This window comes from Meles meles, chromosome 7 (assembly GCF_922984935.1).
Source record: "Meles meles chromosome 7, mMelMel3.1 paternal haplotype, whole genome shotgun sequence".
Taxonomy (NCBI): domain Eukaryota; kingdom Metazoa; phylum Chordata; class Mammalia; order Carnivora; family Mustelidae; genus Meles; species Meles meles.
Genome location: NC_060072.1, coordinates 30,002,044 through 30,016,485, shown reverse-complemented (window position 1 = coordinate 30,016,485; position 14,442 = coordinate 30,002,044). Strand labels below are relative to the sequence as shown.

Here is a 14,442-nt window from a genome sequence, read left to right as displayed (position 1 = left end):
AATGGATTCTTGACCCTGTAATCAAGATTATCTGCATTTTTTTTTTCCTCTTCAGGCAACAGCTTGTATTTTGTCATGGAAAAAATGAGACCAATTAGAATGTTTTCTAGATTAGATACCAGGTGTCAGAATACAGAATAGGTCTGTTCTGGCAGACTATTTTTCTAATACAAAGCGCAGTACAAAGTTTCTGGTTTATAATCCCTGCCTTCCCAGGTGTCAGTTTGCTATCCTTGAAAACTCCCATCCTTGGAACCTGAGCACTGTGTCAATACAGCCATGGCATGTGGAAAAAGCTCCATTTCAAAGGTCAGTCTATAATGACCTTTGAAAGAACCAACTTCTAGGAAGGCATGAAGTCCTCTTAGGGCCATATTGGAATGGTTCTCAACCTGATATTCTGAAGGGAAACTTTGATTTACTTCTGTTTCTTCTCCTGATTTGGTTAACCAGGAGCTTAGGGATCCTGACCTCAAATACAAACCCAGTCTGAATTGGTTCTGGAGGCTCCAGAGTACAGTCTAGGTTCAGGGGATGGAGCTGGCCGGTGGAGTATCTGGAAGAGATGTCACAGATGGTGTCTTTACTCTGTGACCCAGTTCTGATGATGTGGTGCATTTTCAGAAGAATTTTGAACATGGGGTTAATCATAAGAGATTTTAATTCTTTGGAGAGCAGAAGCAATAAAATATTTTAGAAGCCAATGAAAACACCCAAGATCTGAAAAAAAAAATTACAGACTATAAAAATAAGAGAGAAACCTCAAAATGAAAGAATTTCAAAAGAAGATGATAATTTTTTTTCCATTTGAAGAAAAATGTTATATTTAGGATGAGATGTGGACTCACATTAATGTTTGATAGAATGTGGAATGTGATGTCCAGAGTAAGAGGGTCTGTGGTCTACGAAGCTCTTACCATGGTCTTGAGCCCAGGGAACATCAAGGGCAAGCATTGGAATCCTCTTGGATTTCAATAAACGACGCCCACCCCCAACCTTTTTTTTTTTTTTAAAGTTGATCATTTCTGGATTTGCTCCCTAGCAGGTGATGCTAGTAATATTGGATAAAGATGTAAAAGTGCAATTTCATGTGAGAGCAGCTTCATAACGTCTTGAAATTCCCACCATTGTTAGGCTGGGTGACAATTCCAGCTGAACCTGCCTCTTTTAGCAAGAGGATTATTGGCCTGTGTGACTTCAGAGAGGAATTTGGCAAGACAAAAGTTCTAATCCTGGTAGCAACCTCTGGGTTTTCAACAACTCTTTGTGTGGGTTTTCCCTTTACCCCTTTTAAAACTTGCAATTAACCCTGGGTAAGGAGTCTTCTTATTGAAATTTCTTAGGGACCCATAATTTAAATGTACATGGGAAACGACAGAGACAGAAACTAGGAGTTTTGCCAGGCACCTGGGAACAGCTCTGTATTATCACAGAATCTTCAAGTTGGAAGGGACTTTAGAAACCTTCCAGCTCAGCCCCCTCACTCTACAGATGAAGGAAGGAAGGCCCAGTTGAGAAATGACTTACTCAAGGTCTTAGCGGTGATTTGTGGTGGAGACAGGGTTAATGAGCAGGCTGCTGACCCCTTCTCTGACTCCATACTGACTGAGAGTAGAAGGGAAAATAAAGTCCACTTTGGTGAAGAAATGCTTTCTACTAAGATTAGAGGAGAATGAATCATTGGGATTTTTTTTTTTTTTTTTAAACAGTGATTCAGAGCAAACTACACAGAGTATGGAAGGTGCAGGAAACAATAGAATTCTTGGGCTGACGGTTTGTATCCTAGCTGTTTACCAAGTGTGTATAGGCATGGAGACTTCAGGTTTTGTCTGTTTAATAATTGTACTTGATCTTGGGATGCCCCAACCAAACTCTGCTAGGTTGTATGCCTTATGGTTGGTGAAGTCTCCATTTATTACTGTGGGTGGAATTCTCTTGTGTACAGAAGAGAGCTGGTAAATATTTTGCTAGGGCGAATCTCCATGGTGAATATACTCCTGTCATTTATACTCATTGCTAATAAGAATAGTGATACCTGATGATATAAGGCCATTCTAGAAATGAAAAGCATTTTGTGGTATGAAATACTATTGACAGATGAAAGTAGAAATGTATAACAAAAATGTGGTATATATATCTTGGAATTATACATAAATATATATGTATATGTTTACATAATGGAATGTTACTGAGCCGTAAAAAAGAAGGGCATCCGGCCATTTGCAAGAACGTGACTGAATCTAGAGGACATTATGTTAAGTGAAATAAGTTAGACTTAGAAAGACAAATATGCTGTGATTCCATTTTGTTGTTAGCACGGTGTGAAGGTGAGTTGTGTCTTTCCACGGTGTCAGCTTTATTCAATCATATAGCAAGATTAACATAATTATGGAGCAGGTTCAGGATTCCAAACTCAATGACCTTTCACTACATGTTTAACTTGGCTTCTTATGCATCACACAAGGCAAAGTATAATAAAAAGTCATACAACAAACAAGATTCAACAAGGGATAGGAAGTTCAGGAACCAAACTCAAGGTCAGTCTATGAGTGCACAGTTGACATGAGCTCTCAGTCCAGTGCAGGACATGTTTTAGCATGCGTTACTTATTATGTTCAAGCTGTGGAGAATCTCTGTTCAGCTCAGAGATCAATGGCAGAGCCTTCCGTGACAGTGGCAGTTGCCTTTTTGATGTGGTTCGACATGAAATGATCAGTGTCTAGACACTGACAGTTTGCCGCAGAAATCTTTCCCTTTTCAAGGGATTTGATCAGTCTTAGGCCTTTGCAGACCTCCTCTGCTTCTGCTAGTTATCAGTTCTGGATTTTATCAACCTGTGCCGGTTTTGGGAATATCTGATCTTAGCCGTGATGCCCTTGGCTGCTTTTGTCACTGCTTAACATGAGTGACTCCATCTTGTTCTCTCCACATTTAAGGTGGTATATGTTGAAACTACTTGAACTTACTGTAACAGCAAAGAAAATGGTGGTTACCAAGCAGTGGGACCTGAGGAAAAAAGAAAAGGAAAAAAAAGAAAGAATGTAAGTTTCCAGAAAGTAGTTTCCAGAGGCTGGAGAAAGGTAGGTCATGGTGAGTTATTATTTAGTGGATACTGAGTTTCAGTTTTGTAAGATGGGGAGAGTTCTGGAGACAGAGGGTAGACATAGTTGCACAACAATGTGAATGTCCATGATGCCACTGAGCTGCACAATTAAAATGACAGTAAGTTTTATGTTGTGTGTATTTTAACACAATAAAGAAATATAATCATACAGATTTCCTATAAGTAATGTTAATTTTTTGTTTCAACGTTCCATAGGAAAGCCCGAGAGTGGGTAAACACTTAAAATTTCTCTCCTGAGGACAAAATATGGAGTAAACATTAATTTTAGGAACCTCGGGAAGGGTTTAAATATGTGCTTTTCAGCTCACCTCTCTTGAGGCCATTTCATCATGTGGCAAACCTGTAATCTAGTGCTTTATCAGCGTTTTGTTCCAGTGGTTCTGCACTTTTCCCATTAAGTGTTAAATTGATTTGGATGCTGAACTTCTGCTGGTTTCCTAAAGCATATCTTGGATTTCAGGGACGAAAAGCCCAGAAATTCTCTGCAGGGACATCCTTTTGCTTTCCAACCCCACCGGCTACTTAGGTAAGGAAAATGTAATTCGACAGAGGGAGATGTTACTGAGGGCTAACATGCTGCTTCTCAGAGATGTTATTTCCAAGATATCCGGAGAATGCCTTCAAATGCTTGAGCAAAGCTTGGGGAGATGGATTTCCTGAGGCAGAGTGTTTTCTTAAAAAAGCTCTGTAACAAACCCAAATTATCTTTTGCAGACTGGAAGATAACAGTTTAACCAAGATAAAAAGCTATAAATGGTTATTTATCTATAATGGTTATTACTTTTGCACCAGGACATGATTTTTCCACTAAGCCCAAACCTGTTCCAGAGGACTTTCTGATTTCTTTCCATTGAATCAAAGTGCAGGGCTGTTTTTGCCAATGCCATAGTGCTTCCTTTTCAACAAACAACAGAGCAAAAGCCCCTGTTTTTCGTGCTCTTGTCCCTGTGTAACTCTGCTGTTATGGCACAGTGGATGTCACCATTGTCTTCTTTGTGTTTTTATCTTGAAATTAAATTAAATTAAATTAAATTAAAATTTAAGAGGGGGTAGGGGCAGAAGGAAGAGAGGAGAGAGATCCCAATCAGGCTCCATGGCCGGTGTGGAGCTCAACGCAGGGCTTGATCTCACAACCCCAAGATCATGACCTGAGCTGAGATCAAGAGTTGGACACTTAGTCAACTGAGCCACTGAGGTGCTCCTTCTTTGTGTTTTTAAGTTACTTTTTCTAAGATGCTGGAAATGATCTAAATCTTAATTTGCTTCATATACTCAACTGAAATAATAAAATTACTGTGTTTTTGTTCTTAAAGAATATAGGGTCCTTGTATAAAAGCACCTCTATCTTTTTCTTTGAACTTTAATTTCCTCTTTCAAAAAATGGGATAACAGTAATATTACTTCAAAGGTCATGGGAAAGAATATATGCTTGACAAAGTATATGTCAGTTTCCCATCTCTACAAATGAATGAAACAATTTGCTCAACCGAAATTATGTTGGCTTAAGCTCAGCCCTCACTTGTGTATTTATGAATAACTTTTTTTTTCTTTCTATGGATACAGTTTGAAAGTCTCATGGATACAGATGTTCAATATCTTTCTCCCTCTCTATGCCCATTATTATGTGAGTCTATGTTTTTAGTCTTTTTCTATATGTCACTTACAATTATCACCATCAAACACACTTTTATAATTCCTCTTCACTCCCCCATGCAATTGGAACTAAAGCTAAAAATTCTGTGAAGTTTATTTATGAAGCAATAAAAGAAAGTTATTCCTCAAATAAAATAAAGAGGTAAAATCAAGAGACTTGCTTATTTAATCTGTTATAGCCATGCAAATAGAGATAAAAATGGTTTGACAGAACACCTATATTGAAGCAATAAAACCTTTAAGCTGCCATTTGTACCCCAGATTAGACCCCACCTAGAAGTAATGTGGAATTAAGTGAATCAAATTTACCTGTTGACTCACAATCTGGGCAAGAGTTTTTCAGTCTTTCCTTTCCTGTAGTTTGCTGATTTTCCTAGAACACTAACTACCCTTCAGAGCAAGCACGCTTCTATGGTAACCAGTCAACTAAATGGACCCCGTTGCCAGGAAAGGTACATGAAACAAAACCAAAACAAGGCAGACAGGAAGACAGGGGCTTCCCCAGTGGTTGAACTGAGAGATGTCAGGGGAAACATAAAAACACAATTATGAAGTGGCTCAGTGCAATGTTTTAATATTGATAGTGGCAATGATAGTAGTAAAGTATATATTAATATGTGGTTAAAAACTCCATTACTTATTCCTCTTTTGGTATTTTGCTTTTGATCACATACACAAAGGTTTTTAAGACACTGTTCAGTGACTAACATTCATTAAGAACCAACTATTTCCAGGAATTTCACATTTAAGTTTTTAAAGTCCTTATAACCACCTTCAAGGTAAATATTGTTTTGTTGGTTTTACAGTCTTCCAGACTCAGTTTAATCATCAGCTATCCCTGATGACTCTCCTTCCACTTAGGTTTCTCAAACATATGATGCAATAAAATCCCCCTGTATCTCTTAATACATTTGTAATTATGCAATTAATTATCATAATACTTAAAGTTTAAAGTTCACATTCCCCACTGGTTTGTAGAATGGGAAGACTGTTCCTGTTCACTGGCCTATCCCTAGAGCATAGCATGGTAGCTGGTGCACACTGAATGGTCACTGGGCACCTGTGGAATGACTCACATGAAAAGATCAAGGCTCAGGGAAATGGCTCAACTGCATAGAGCTGCTAACAGCCACTATCAGGGCCTTTCCACTAAACACTTTGCCTGGGATGTTCTTTTTGCCCTAAAAATGTTAAGTACATAGACGACTGGGTATTAACCATTTTCAGTAATCTAAAAGGGAGGAATAATATCCTTCCTCTATTTTTGATTTTTTTTAAAATTTATTTACTTGACAGAAAGAGATCACAAGTAGGCAGAGAGGCAGGCAGAGAGAGAGAGAGAGGGAAGCAGGCCCCCTGCTGAGCAGAGAGCCCGATGCGGGACTCGATCCCAGGACCCTGAGATCATGACCTGAGCCGAAGGCAGCGGCTTAACCCACTGAGCCACCCAGGCGCCCACCCTCCTCTATTTTAAAGATGCAAACAAAATTTCAGTATCTTGCCTAAAGTCACACATGTTCTTTAATAAATAGATTGATGATGATAATAATAGTAGTAGTAGTAGTAGCAATGACTTTCACAAACATGGCAGGACTGAGTTCCTAACTTTCAGCTGCATTCCCGTTAGACAAAAATTCCTCCAAACTTTTCCTTAGTGTATCTGGCTAATTAGAAAACAAAACAAAACAAAAAAGATTTTCTAGCCAACTTCTATCATAATGGTTTGCATGTTTGTCAGTCTTTGTTTGTTTTACTTGACAACAAGCATTCTGAGGGCAGTGATTTTATTGTCTTCACTCTGTATTCCTGGTACTTATTTAGCAGCACTGCAAAAAAAAAAACAACCCAAAAAACAAAAACCAAAAACTTGTTGAGTAAATGTATTCGGTTGCCAACACCCTATGACCATAAGTACTAGCTAGTTTCTTTCCTCTTCTAACTATATCTGTCAGGATAGTCCAAGTTATGCTGTAGTAACAACCTCAAAATTTCAGGTTATTTCCTATTCATGATGTCAGAAAAATCTTTGCCTATCACTGTCATATAGGGACTAAAGCTGAAGATGACCCCACCATCTTATGACACTGCCATCTAATCACCAAGCCGCAGAGTATACCATAGCAGGAGATCAGAAAGAACTGGGGTGTCAAGCATAAGCCATGAAATGCCTTATCCAGATGCAATTCACTTTCCTTTGTCCAGAACTGTCATGTGGGCACACCTAACTTCAAGGGGGCATGGAAATGTCTGACCAACAAGAGAGGAAGATTGGATATTGGTAACATCAATAACTCCTCTCACAGAACCATAATTTATGACCTCAGGCTTTGGGAAAGAGGAGGCAAGTTGGCAGACAAGAGGTCAAAAGAAAGAAAAGAGAATGTCCAGATCTGCCGCATCTCCCCTCTGGGAGCGGGGTGGGGAGGGGGGAGGGAAGAATGAGGAAGAGGAGAGAGAAAAATCTCAGCTGTAGGGTTGTTCTGACAGGGTTATGTTCTAAGGTAGAATTAAGCCCTCAAAGAAACCAGTCTTAACTTCTCAGTGCTTCTCTATTGCTCCTCTACTTGTCTTGTTAGGAAAGTTGATTGTTCTTATACCATTGTGAATCACATTTCCTTGGGAAAGACAATCACTAAGGGTTCCTGGATCATCTTTCATGCACAAGGTGTAGAAGAAGAAAGATTCCTGCTTTCAACTTGAGGTATGACAAGAGAACAAAAGGAACTGAGGTGTCTCTGACACTGGAATACGTTATTACTCTCTTCCTCATATTTCTATGTCACCACGTAAAGTTTCTTACCATTTCCCTCCTTGCTGGGTAAACACCACGAAGGAAAGAATTACAGGCATCTTACTTATGGTTATAGCTCAGAGTCTACAAGCAGAAGGCACAGAGTTGGTGTTTAATAAGTATTTGTTTATTGATGGCTTGAAAGGACAACTTTGGGGTAAAAGTAATTATGAACCTCAACATTTGCAACTAAATGTTCATATCCTAAGGTGGGCCTTTCAGAGAATTACAGAAATACTAAAGTTGCCATTCATTTGATTAGGTATGTTGTAGGCAAGTAGGGAAGTTGTTTTTAATCTTTGGGTTCATCCTTGGCAAGATCTGCTCAGTCATTTTCTTTCCAGTTGGTGGTTTAGTATCCCAGCAGTATAGCTTATAGCTGGTAGTCAATTAGTTGTGAATTTATTTTTAATCTTTAGCAAATGTCCCTTGTGAACAAGCACAGGATGCATCATAATTACCATCAACTACTATCTCTTCAACTCCCCTGTGTGCCTGGCAAAATAGTGTGCAAAACAGAGACAAAATATAGATCGAGTGCAAAGAAGCTGACAGACAAATAAAGATCATTATGTTCTTACTGTATTTAAAAATAATTAGATTGTGCTGATGACTGATTTTCTTAGGTTCTGATAAAATGCTTCATGGAGGGTTAGAATTTTAAAGAAGACTATGAAAGAAAGAGAAACAATGATAGACAAATGCCAAAAGGGTCCTTTGATAACTGTACACGTTTAATAATTGGTAAATAATATACTTATCAGGTGGTGATGATAATTTGCTAAAGAGAAGATAAGAGGGACATTTTTGGTAACATATTAGTACTTCTGTCATTTAACTGTGCAATTGCTTTAAAATAGACCTCAAAAGATATTTGAAAGCTAATGTAAGGATTTTGAGATTCTTTGATTCATTAAGATATGAAGAAAAGGAATAGTTCATTTGTTTGTTATGCACGGAAACCATTTCCTCATTCCTCGATTAGGAACAAACATCTGCTGGATTCTGAAAAATCCCTTTGAAAGTATACCTCAGCATAATTGAAAAACAGCACTTTTGTGATTTGACTTTATCTGTGAAGAGACAATTTGAACTTTTTTTTTTTTTAAGATTTTATTTATTTGACAGAGATCACAAGTAGGCAGGCAGGCTGGGCGGGGCGGGGGGGGGGGTGGCAGGAAGCAGGCTCCCTGTTGAGCAGAGAGCCTGATGCGAGGCTCGATCCCAGGACTCTGGGATCCTGACCTGAGCCAAAGGCAGAGGCTTTAACCCACTGAGCCACCCAGGTGCCCTGACAATTTGAACTTTTAATGAAATTTATGTACTTAAGAACAAATGGGTATTTGGTTTTTAACTTTAATTTTTGAATAGAGGATTATTTTTAATCCTTCAGGGCAACGGTTTGGATATTTTGTATGTAGATATCAACTAATTTACTGGTTGATGAGTATGATAAACCTACTTTATCATACTAGGTTTATCGATAATATGTCATCTATTATGACATCATATTCACCTTCACAGCCTTCACCATCATATTCACTTTCACAGTTCTTAGGCAAAAACATCTGGGAAATATTGATTAGTGTAAAAAAAAAAAAGCAAGTATCTTAAACAAAAGTAGCACTTCACTAATAATGGTGTAGACCATCATCACTCCTTTCTCTTTCTGTACCGCTGTGAAGGTGCTGAATGCATGGGAAATACCTATTCTTTCTTTTTCTGTCCCAGAAAAAGAACAGAACTGAACCTAACTGTATGTATCATACGAAGGACAGGCAATCCTGAGGTTGGCTCCATGGACAATTTGAAACTGCAAAAAAGCCACCAAGGTGAGAAGGGACAGAGTTACCAAGTTTAATAGCCCTAGGAGAAGAAAAAGATGAACAAATTGTTTCTTTCATCCTCAAAACGTAATGAAGAAATATTTAGACTCACTGGAATCTAGCATTTCCTTATCTTTTTAAATAGGAGACTCTGAGGTGCACTCTTTTATGTGCAGCTGTGAGATCTGATACAGAACACAACGTTCTGTTATTTCAGAAATATGACTAAAAAGAGAGAGAAAAAGATATGTTCAAAACAAAACAAAGAACACAGCCCAAAGCCATACAAAGGCAAATGTGTGTGAACGTGAGTGTATTTCAACTTTTTCTTTATTGGCTGAGAGTCAGCTGCTCTGCTTGAGTGGGGGCAGTGCACTTACTCTTATATGTGACTCTGAGGTCACCTTTCCCAGTCTGTAAAGGCAGGATCTTTCCACCAGCTTCTTTTTTCCTGCCCCTTAGGAGACTGTATAACACTCAGAAGCAGGAGGCTGGGGAATCAGAAAGACTAAGAGTTCCGGAATCCATCAGGCCTAGATTGAACTCCTAGCTCCACACCATTTCCTCACCATGTGACCTTGAGTCAGTCCCTTGAGCTCCAATTTCCTTGTATATCAAATGGGAATAATATCTTTCTTGCAGGAATTTTACGAGGATTAAATGAGACAATTTATGAATTATTTCCAGTAAAATGACTTGATATCATATCTTGGCACCATGTAATCAGTGTGAGTTGTATTTGCTCATTGATTCATTCATTTACTAATTCATTTGACAAGTATGAATTGAGCCTCTGTTATGTGCTAGGTGCCAAGTCTACAAAGGTGTGTTAGATAGACCTAGTCCCTGCCCATACTGAGTTACAGAATTATGGAAGTAAGTGACAAACAGGTAAACAGTAATCACAAGACAGTGAGATGTACTAGGTTCTAAGTAACTTGTAAGCTATATGGTACTGGAGCTTGAGAACAATTTATTTTTATATTTACTTTGGGAAGATTAAAGGTAATACTTATAATTCTATTTTATTTATTTATAGTCCATTTTGTGTTTTTTTTTTTCTCCTCAAAGGAAGTGGAGGTGGAAATACTATGCAAGAATATGTTTCCCCAAGAATACCATATGCTGACCTATCATTTAACTGGTGCTAAGCAAAAAGTAATTATGATGATGAAGAAGAGAAAGAAAGAAAGAAAGAAAGAGGCCTTGAAACAATGCTTCTAACAATGAAACCCTGGCAGTGTTTTATTGGGACTGTGTGTTATAAAAGTCAATTATAGGACATTCCAAGTGTTCTGTGTTCTTCTGGTCTATAAACTCTAATTACAGAAAGCAAGCTTTTATGCTTCCTCAAAAGTATTATTGTTTGCATTATAAATGAAACTTTGGAAATAGAACTAATATTAAGAAAATGTACTGTTCTCATATAAAGACTTTATCAAGATGAACATATGTGTTTTGGGACATTAGGAAAGGACTTCTGGGCTCTTAGCATACTTGTCTGATGGGGCAGGCTGGGCGTCACTGCTGGACTTCCTGCCTGTGGCTCTATCTTGGGGCGTTTGGTGCATGATTGTCCTCCAGTTCATAGTAAACTGGCAGCAGAGACACTATAAGGCTTACTGAGAGGACCCATCTGGCCTGGCATGAACACCACCCACTGCCCTTAAGTTCCCTTTATTCATATGGCATGGAAAACATGCTGATGCCAGCTCCATTATTGAAGGAGCCCTCCACAGTCATGAAAAGATAAATTGCCAGAATTTTCTCAAGAAAATTTAAGGTCATGGAAGCTCCAGGCTAAAGGAGGCAGGAGCATAATCCACAACCTCTAAGAAGACACAAGTAGGAAGGACATGTCATGTAAATTCTTGAGTTCTTTACTGAATTGTCTTTCCATTACCATATTGTTCCCAAAAAGATGAGATGGGTTCCTTTGACACATATAATAGTGTATACAATAATTTTTCTGAAATTCACAGAGATTAACTATAAAAGCATTCTTTTCTATTGCTCTTTCTTTAGTGGACTGATAATATCTCACCATTTGGCAGAGATCACTGCAAATATCTGTGTTTTTAGGAAGAGTGGATAATGTTTTAGATATAATTTTATGCTAGGTCATATTTTCAGGCTTTTTCTACCGCTAAGACATGAGAAGGTGAGATGTGTGCCTAGGTTATATACGTGTGTGTGTGTACTGTCATTTAAAAGAACTTTTTATTGTGGAAAGTTTCAAACTTCTATAAAAGTTGAGAGAATTGTGTAATAAACTTCCATGTACCAATCATCTAGAGTCAATAATTAACTACTCATGAATGATAAATTTTTATCTATATTCCTATTTCCCCATTCCATATTATTTTGAAACAAGTCCTGAACATCATGAGATTTCATTAATAGATATTAAGCATGTATTTCTAAAAGATAAGGAATCTCTTTATTTGTTTTTATTATAACTATAATACCATTGCTAAAGAATTAGCAGTAATTCTTTCCATAGTCGTATCTGTCATAGCTTTTTGACTGTTCATTTTATTTTTTTAATCAGGATACAAGTCAGCTCTACACAATGTAATTGGTTGATATGTCTTTCTATTTTTTTTTTTTTCATTCTGGTTTATTTGTAGAAGAAATGTGGCTTTATGTCCTGTAAGTTTCTCACACTCTGGGTTGTGCTGTTTGTATCCCGTAAGTGTTAACAATGGATTTCCCCATATTTTGTAGTTTTGTAAGTTGGTAATTGCATATACAGGCTTGATTCAATTCAGGGTAGATCTTACTTTTTGACATGACTACTTCATGAGCAATGTTGTGTTTTTTCATCAGGAGGCACAAAATATTTAGTTGACTCTTTTTGTGATGTTGGGAGCCACTGATGCTCAATTAGCTAAATGTTAATTCATTACAACTTGTTAAATTGTGGTATTCTAATATTATGATTTCTTCCTCACGTATTCACTAAAGTATTTTCATAAAGCAAAACTTCTTTGTATTTACCATACTGATAGTTCAGTTCACAAAGGAAAAACTTGAATTTTTACCTTAATTTACCAATGGTGACTGAGTTTAAATTTTTTTATTAGAATTATTAAATCCTCACAGATTTAATATATTTGTTATTAATTTTCTTGCGGTTTGTGTAATAATGCTCAAATTATCTCCCTATTTTTGTGGAGAAAAGCAGAAGCATTTTCATGTTGGCTCTTGAGCCCTGCTGATATGACCCTTGTAGTCTGTGATAATTTCCTTATTATTTAGTATATAGCAAGGAAACTTGTTTTCTGCCCTAGTCCTTTGAGTCCTTTGAGAATGGTATTTAGAGATCATAATTTGGATATAGGAATACCAATTTGTGTGTGTATATACATGTACATACACACATTATATATAGTCTAAGAAATATGTATTTTTGAAAAGGTAAAATACATTGTGAGTTCACACTGATTCTCCCAGTTCAAATTTAGGAATATTTCTGTTTTTTAAAAATTAAAAAAAATTTTTTAATTAAAAAATTATTTTCTTCAATTTAATTTTTTAAAGTTGAATTCATTCTATCTTATATCTATGCTTCCTTTCTTCTATGCTGAGTATTCCGGTGCTCCAGGTCATCAGGAATGACTGAATTAGAAATACTACATATTTTTTCATTTGTTTTATTCTGCAATATTGATATAACAGCCTTAGATTAGCCATACCAATACTACCACCATAATATGATCACCTGAAACTATTAAACATTTTGTTTTGTAAATTTTTTTTTCCTAAGGTACATCTGTCTTACTAGGGATACCAGCCAAATTATTGTGTTTTAAAGTCACTTAAAATAGTATTCTTTGTGTGGTTTTGCCAATAACTGGATAGAGAATTACATTTATTTTATGTTTCATTTTTGAAATGGCTTAAAAAATTGCTTTGTAATTAATAAAAACTATTCATATGATTCCAAGTCTAATATCCTAAAAAAAAGGATTTAAAGAAGCTTAATTTCTGTTCCTGAACCTTCCCCATTTAGATAATTATTTTAAATTTTATGTTTAATTCTTCTGTTGCTTTATTGATATAAGTTAATATGTATATATTCACATTCTTCCCTTTTGTAGTTTCCTTTTTTAAAAAATAAATAGTTGCATGCACTAGATAATATTTCCCACCTCACCTTTTTCATATAAGAACGTGTCTTTCCCTGTGTGGGCTACTTTATCTGCTTCTTCTATTTTTTTTTTTAAAGATTATTTATTTATTTATTTGACAGACAGAGATCACAAGTAGGCAGAGAGGCAGGCAGAGAGAGAGAGAGAGAGAGAGAGGAGGAAGCAGGCTCCCCGCTGAGCAGAGAGCCCGATGCGGGGCTCGATCCCAGGACTCTGGGATCATGACCTGAGCCGAAGGCAGAGGCTTTAACCCACTGAGCCACCCAGGCGCCCCCTGCTTCTTCTATTTTTAAGTGTATTTTTTGGTATTCAGGAAGATTTCTCTTTCTATTCTAACATTTGCCTTTATATGAATGGTTAGAAAAATACCAGTAGTCAACCAAGATGGCAATATATGAAGCTCCTCCCTCTTCCATCAACACACTGAATGTACAGCTACAGATGGAAAAATCACCTCTCAAAGAAATGCAAAAACTAGCTGAATGTCTACTACATATTAGGTAAATGAGAATTAATCCACACTGAAATGGGTAGCAAAGGTTGAGACACAGTCTCACCATGATAAAAAAAAAATCACTAAGCTTAAACTATATGTTAGACCAGATGAACCTAAGAGACACATACAGATCATTCTATCCAATAGCATTTGAATAAACGTTACTTTCAAGTGCTCATGAAACATTTTCCAATGTAGATCATATGTTAGACCACCAAACAAGTCTTTATAAATTTAAGAAAACTGAAATCATATCAAGCATCTTTTCTGACCACAGTGGCATAAAATTAGAAATAATTACAAAAAGAAAACTGGAAAATTTACAAATATGTGGAAATTAAACAACATACTCCAGAACAACCAATGAGCCAAAGAAGATATCAAAAGAGAAATATAAG

The 14,442-nt window shown here is 36.9% G+C and overlaps 1 long non-coding RNA gene across 1 annotated transcript; it reads left to right on the top strand.

Moving 5' to 3' along the window:
• The first annotated feature begins 2,574 nt into the window (after nt 1–2,574).
• On the top strand, nt 2,575–13,509 carry LOC123946985. Its single transcript, XR_006819685.1, has 5 exons — nt 2,575–3,080; nt 3,585–3,650; nt 7,354–7,478; nt 9,300–9,400; nt 10,466–13,509. It is a non-coding gene; the product is annotated as an uncharacterized LOC123946985 (long non-coding RNA).
• The last annotated feature ends 933 nt before the right edge of the window (nt 13,510–14,442 follow it).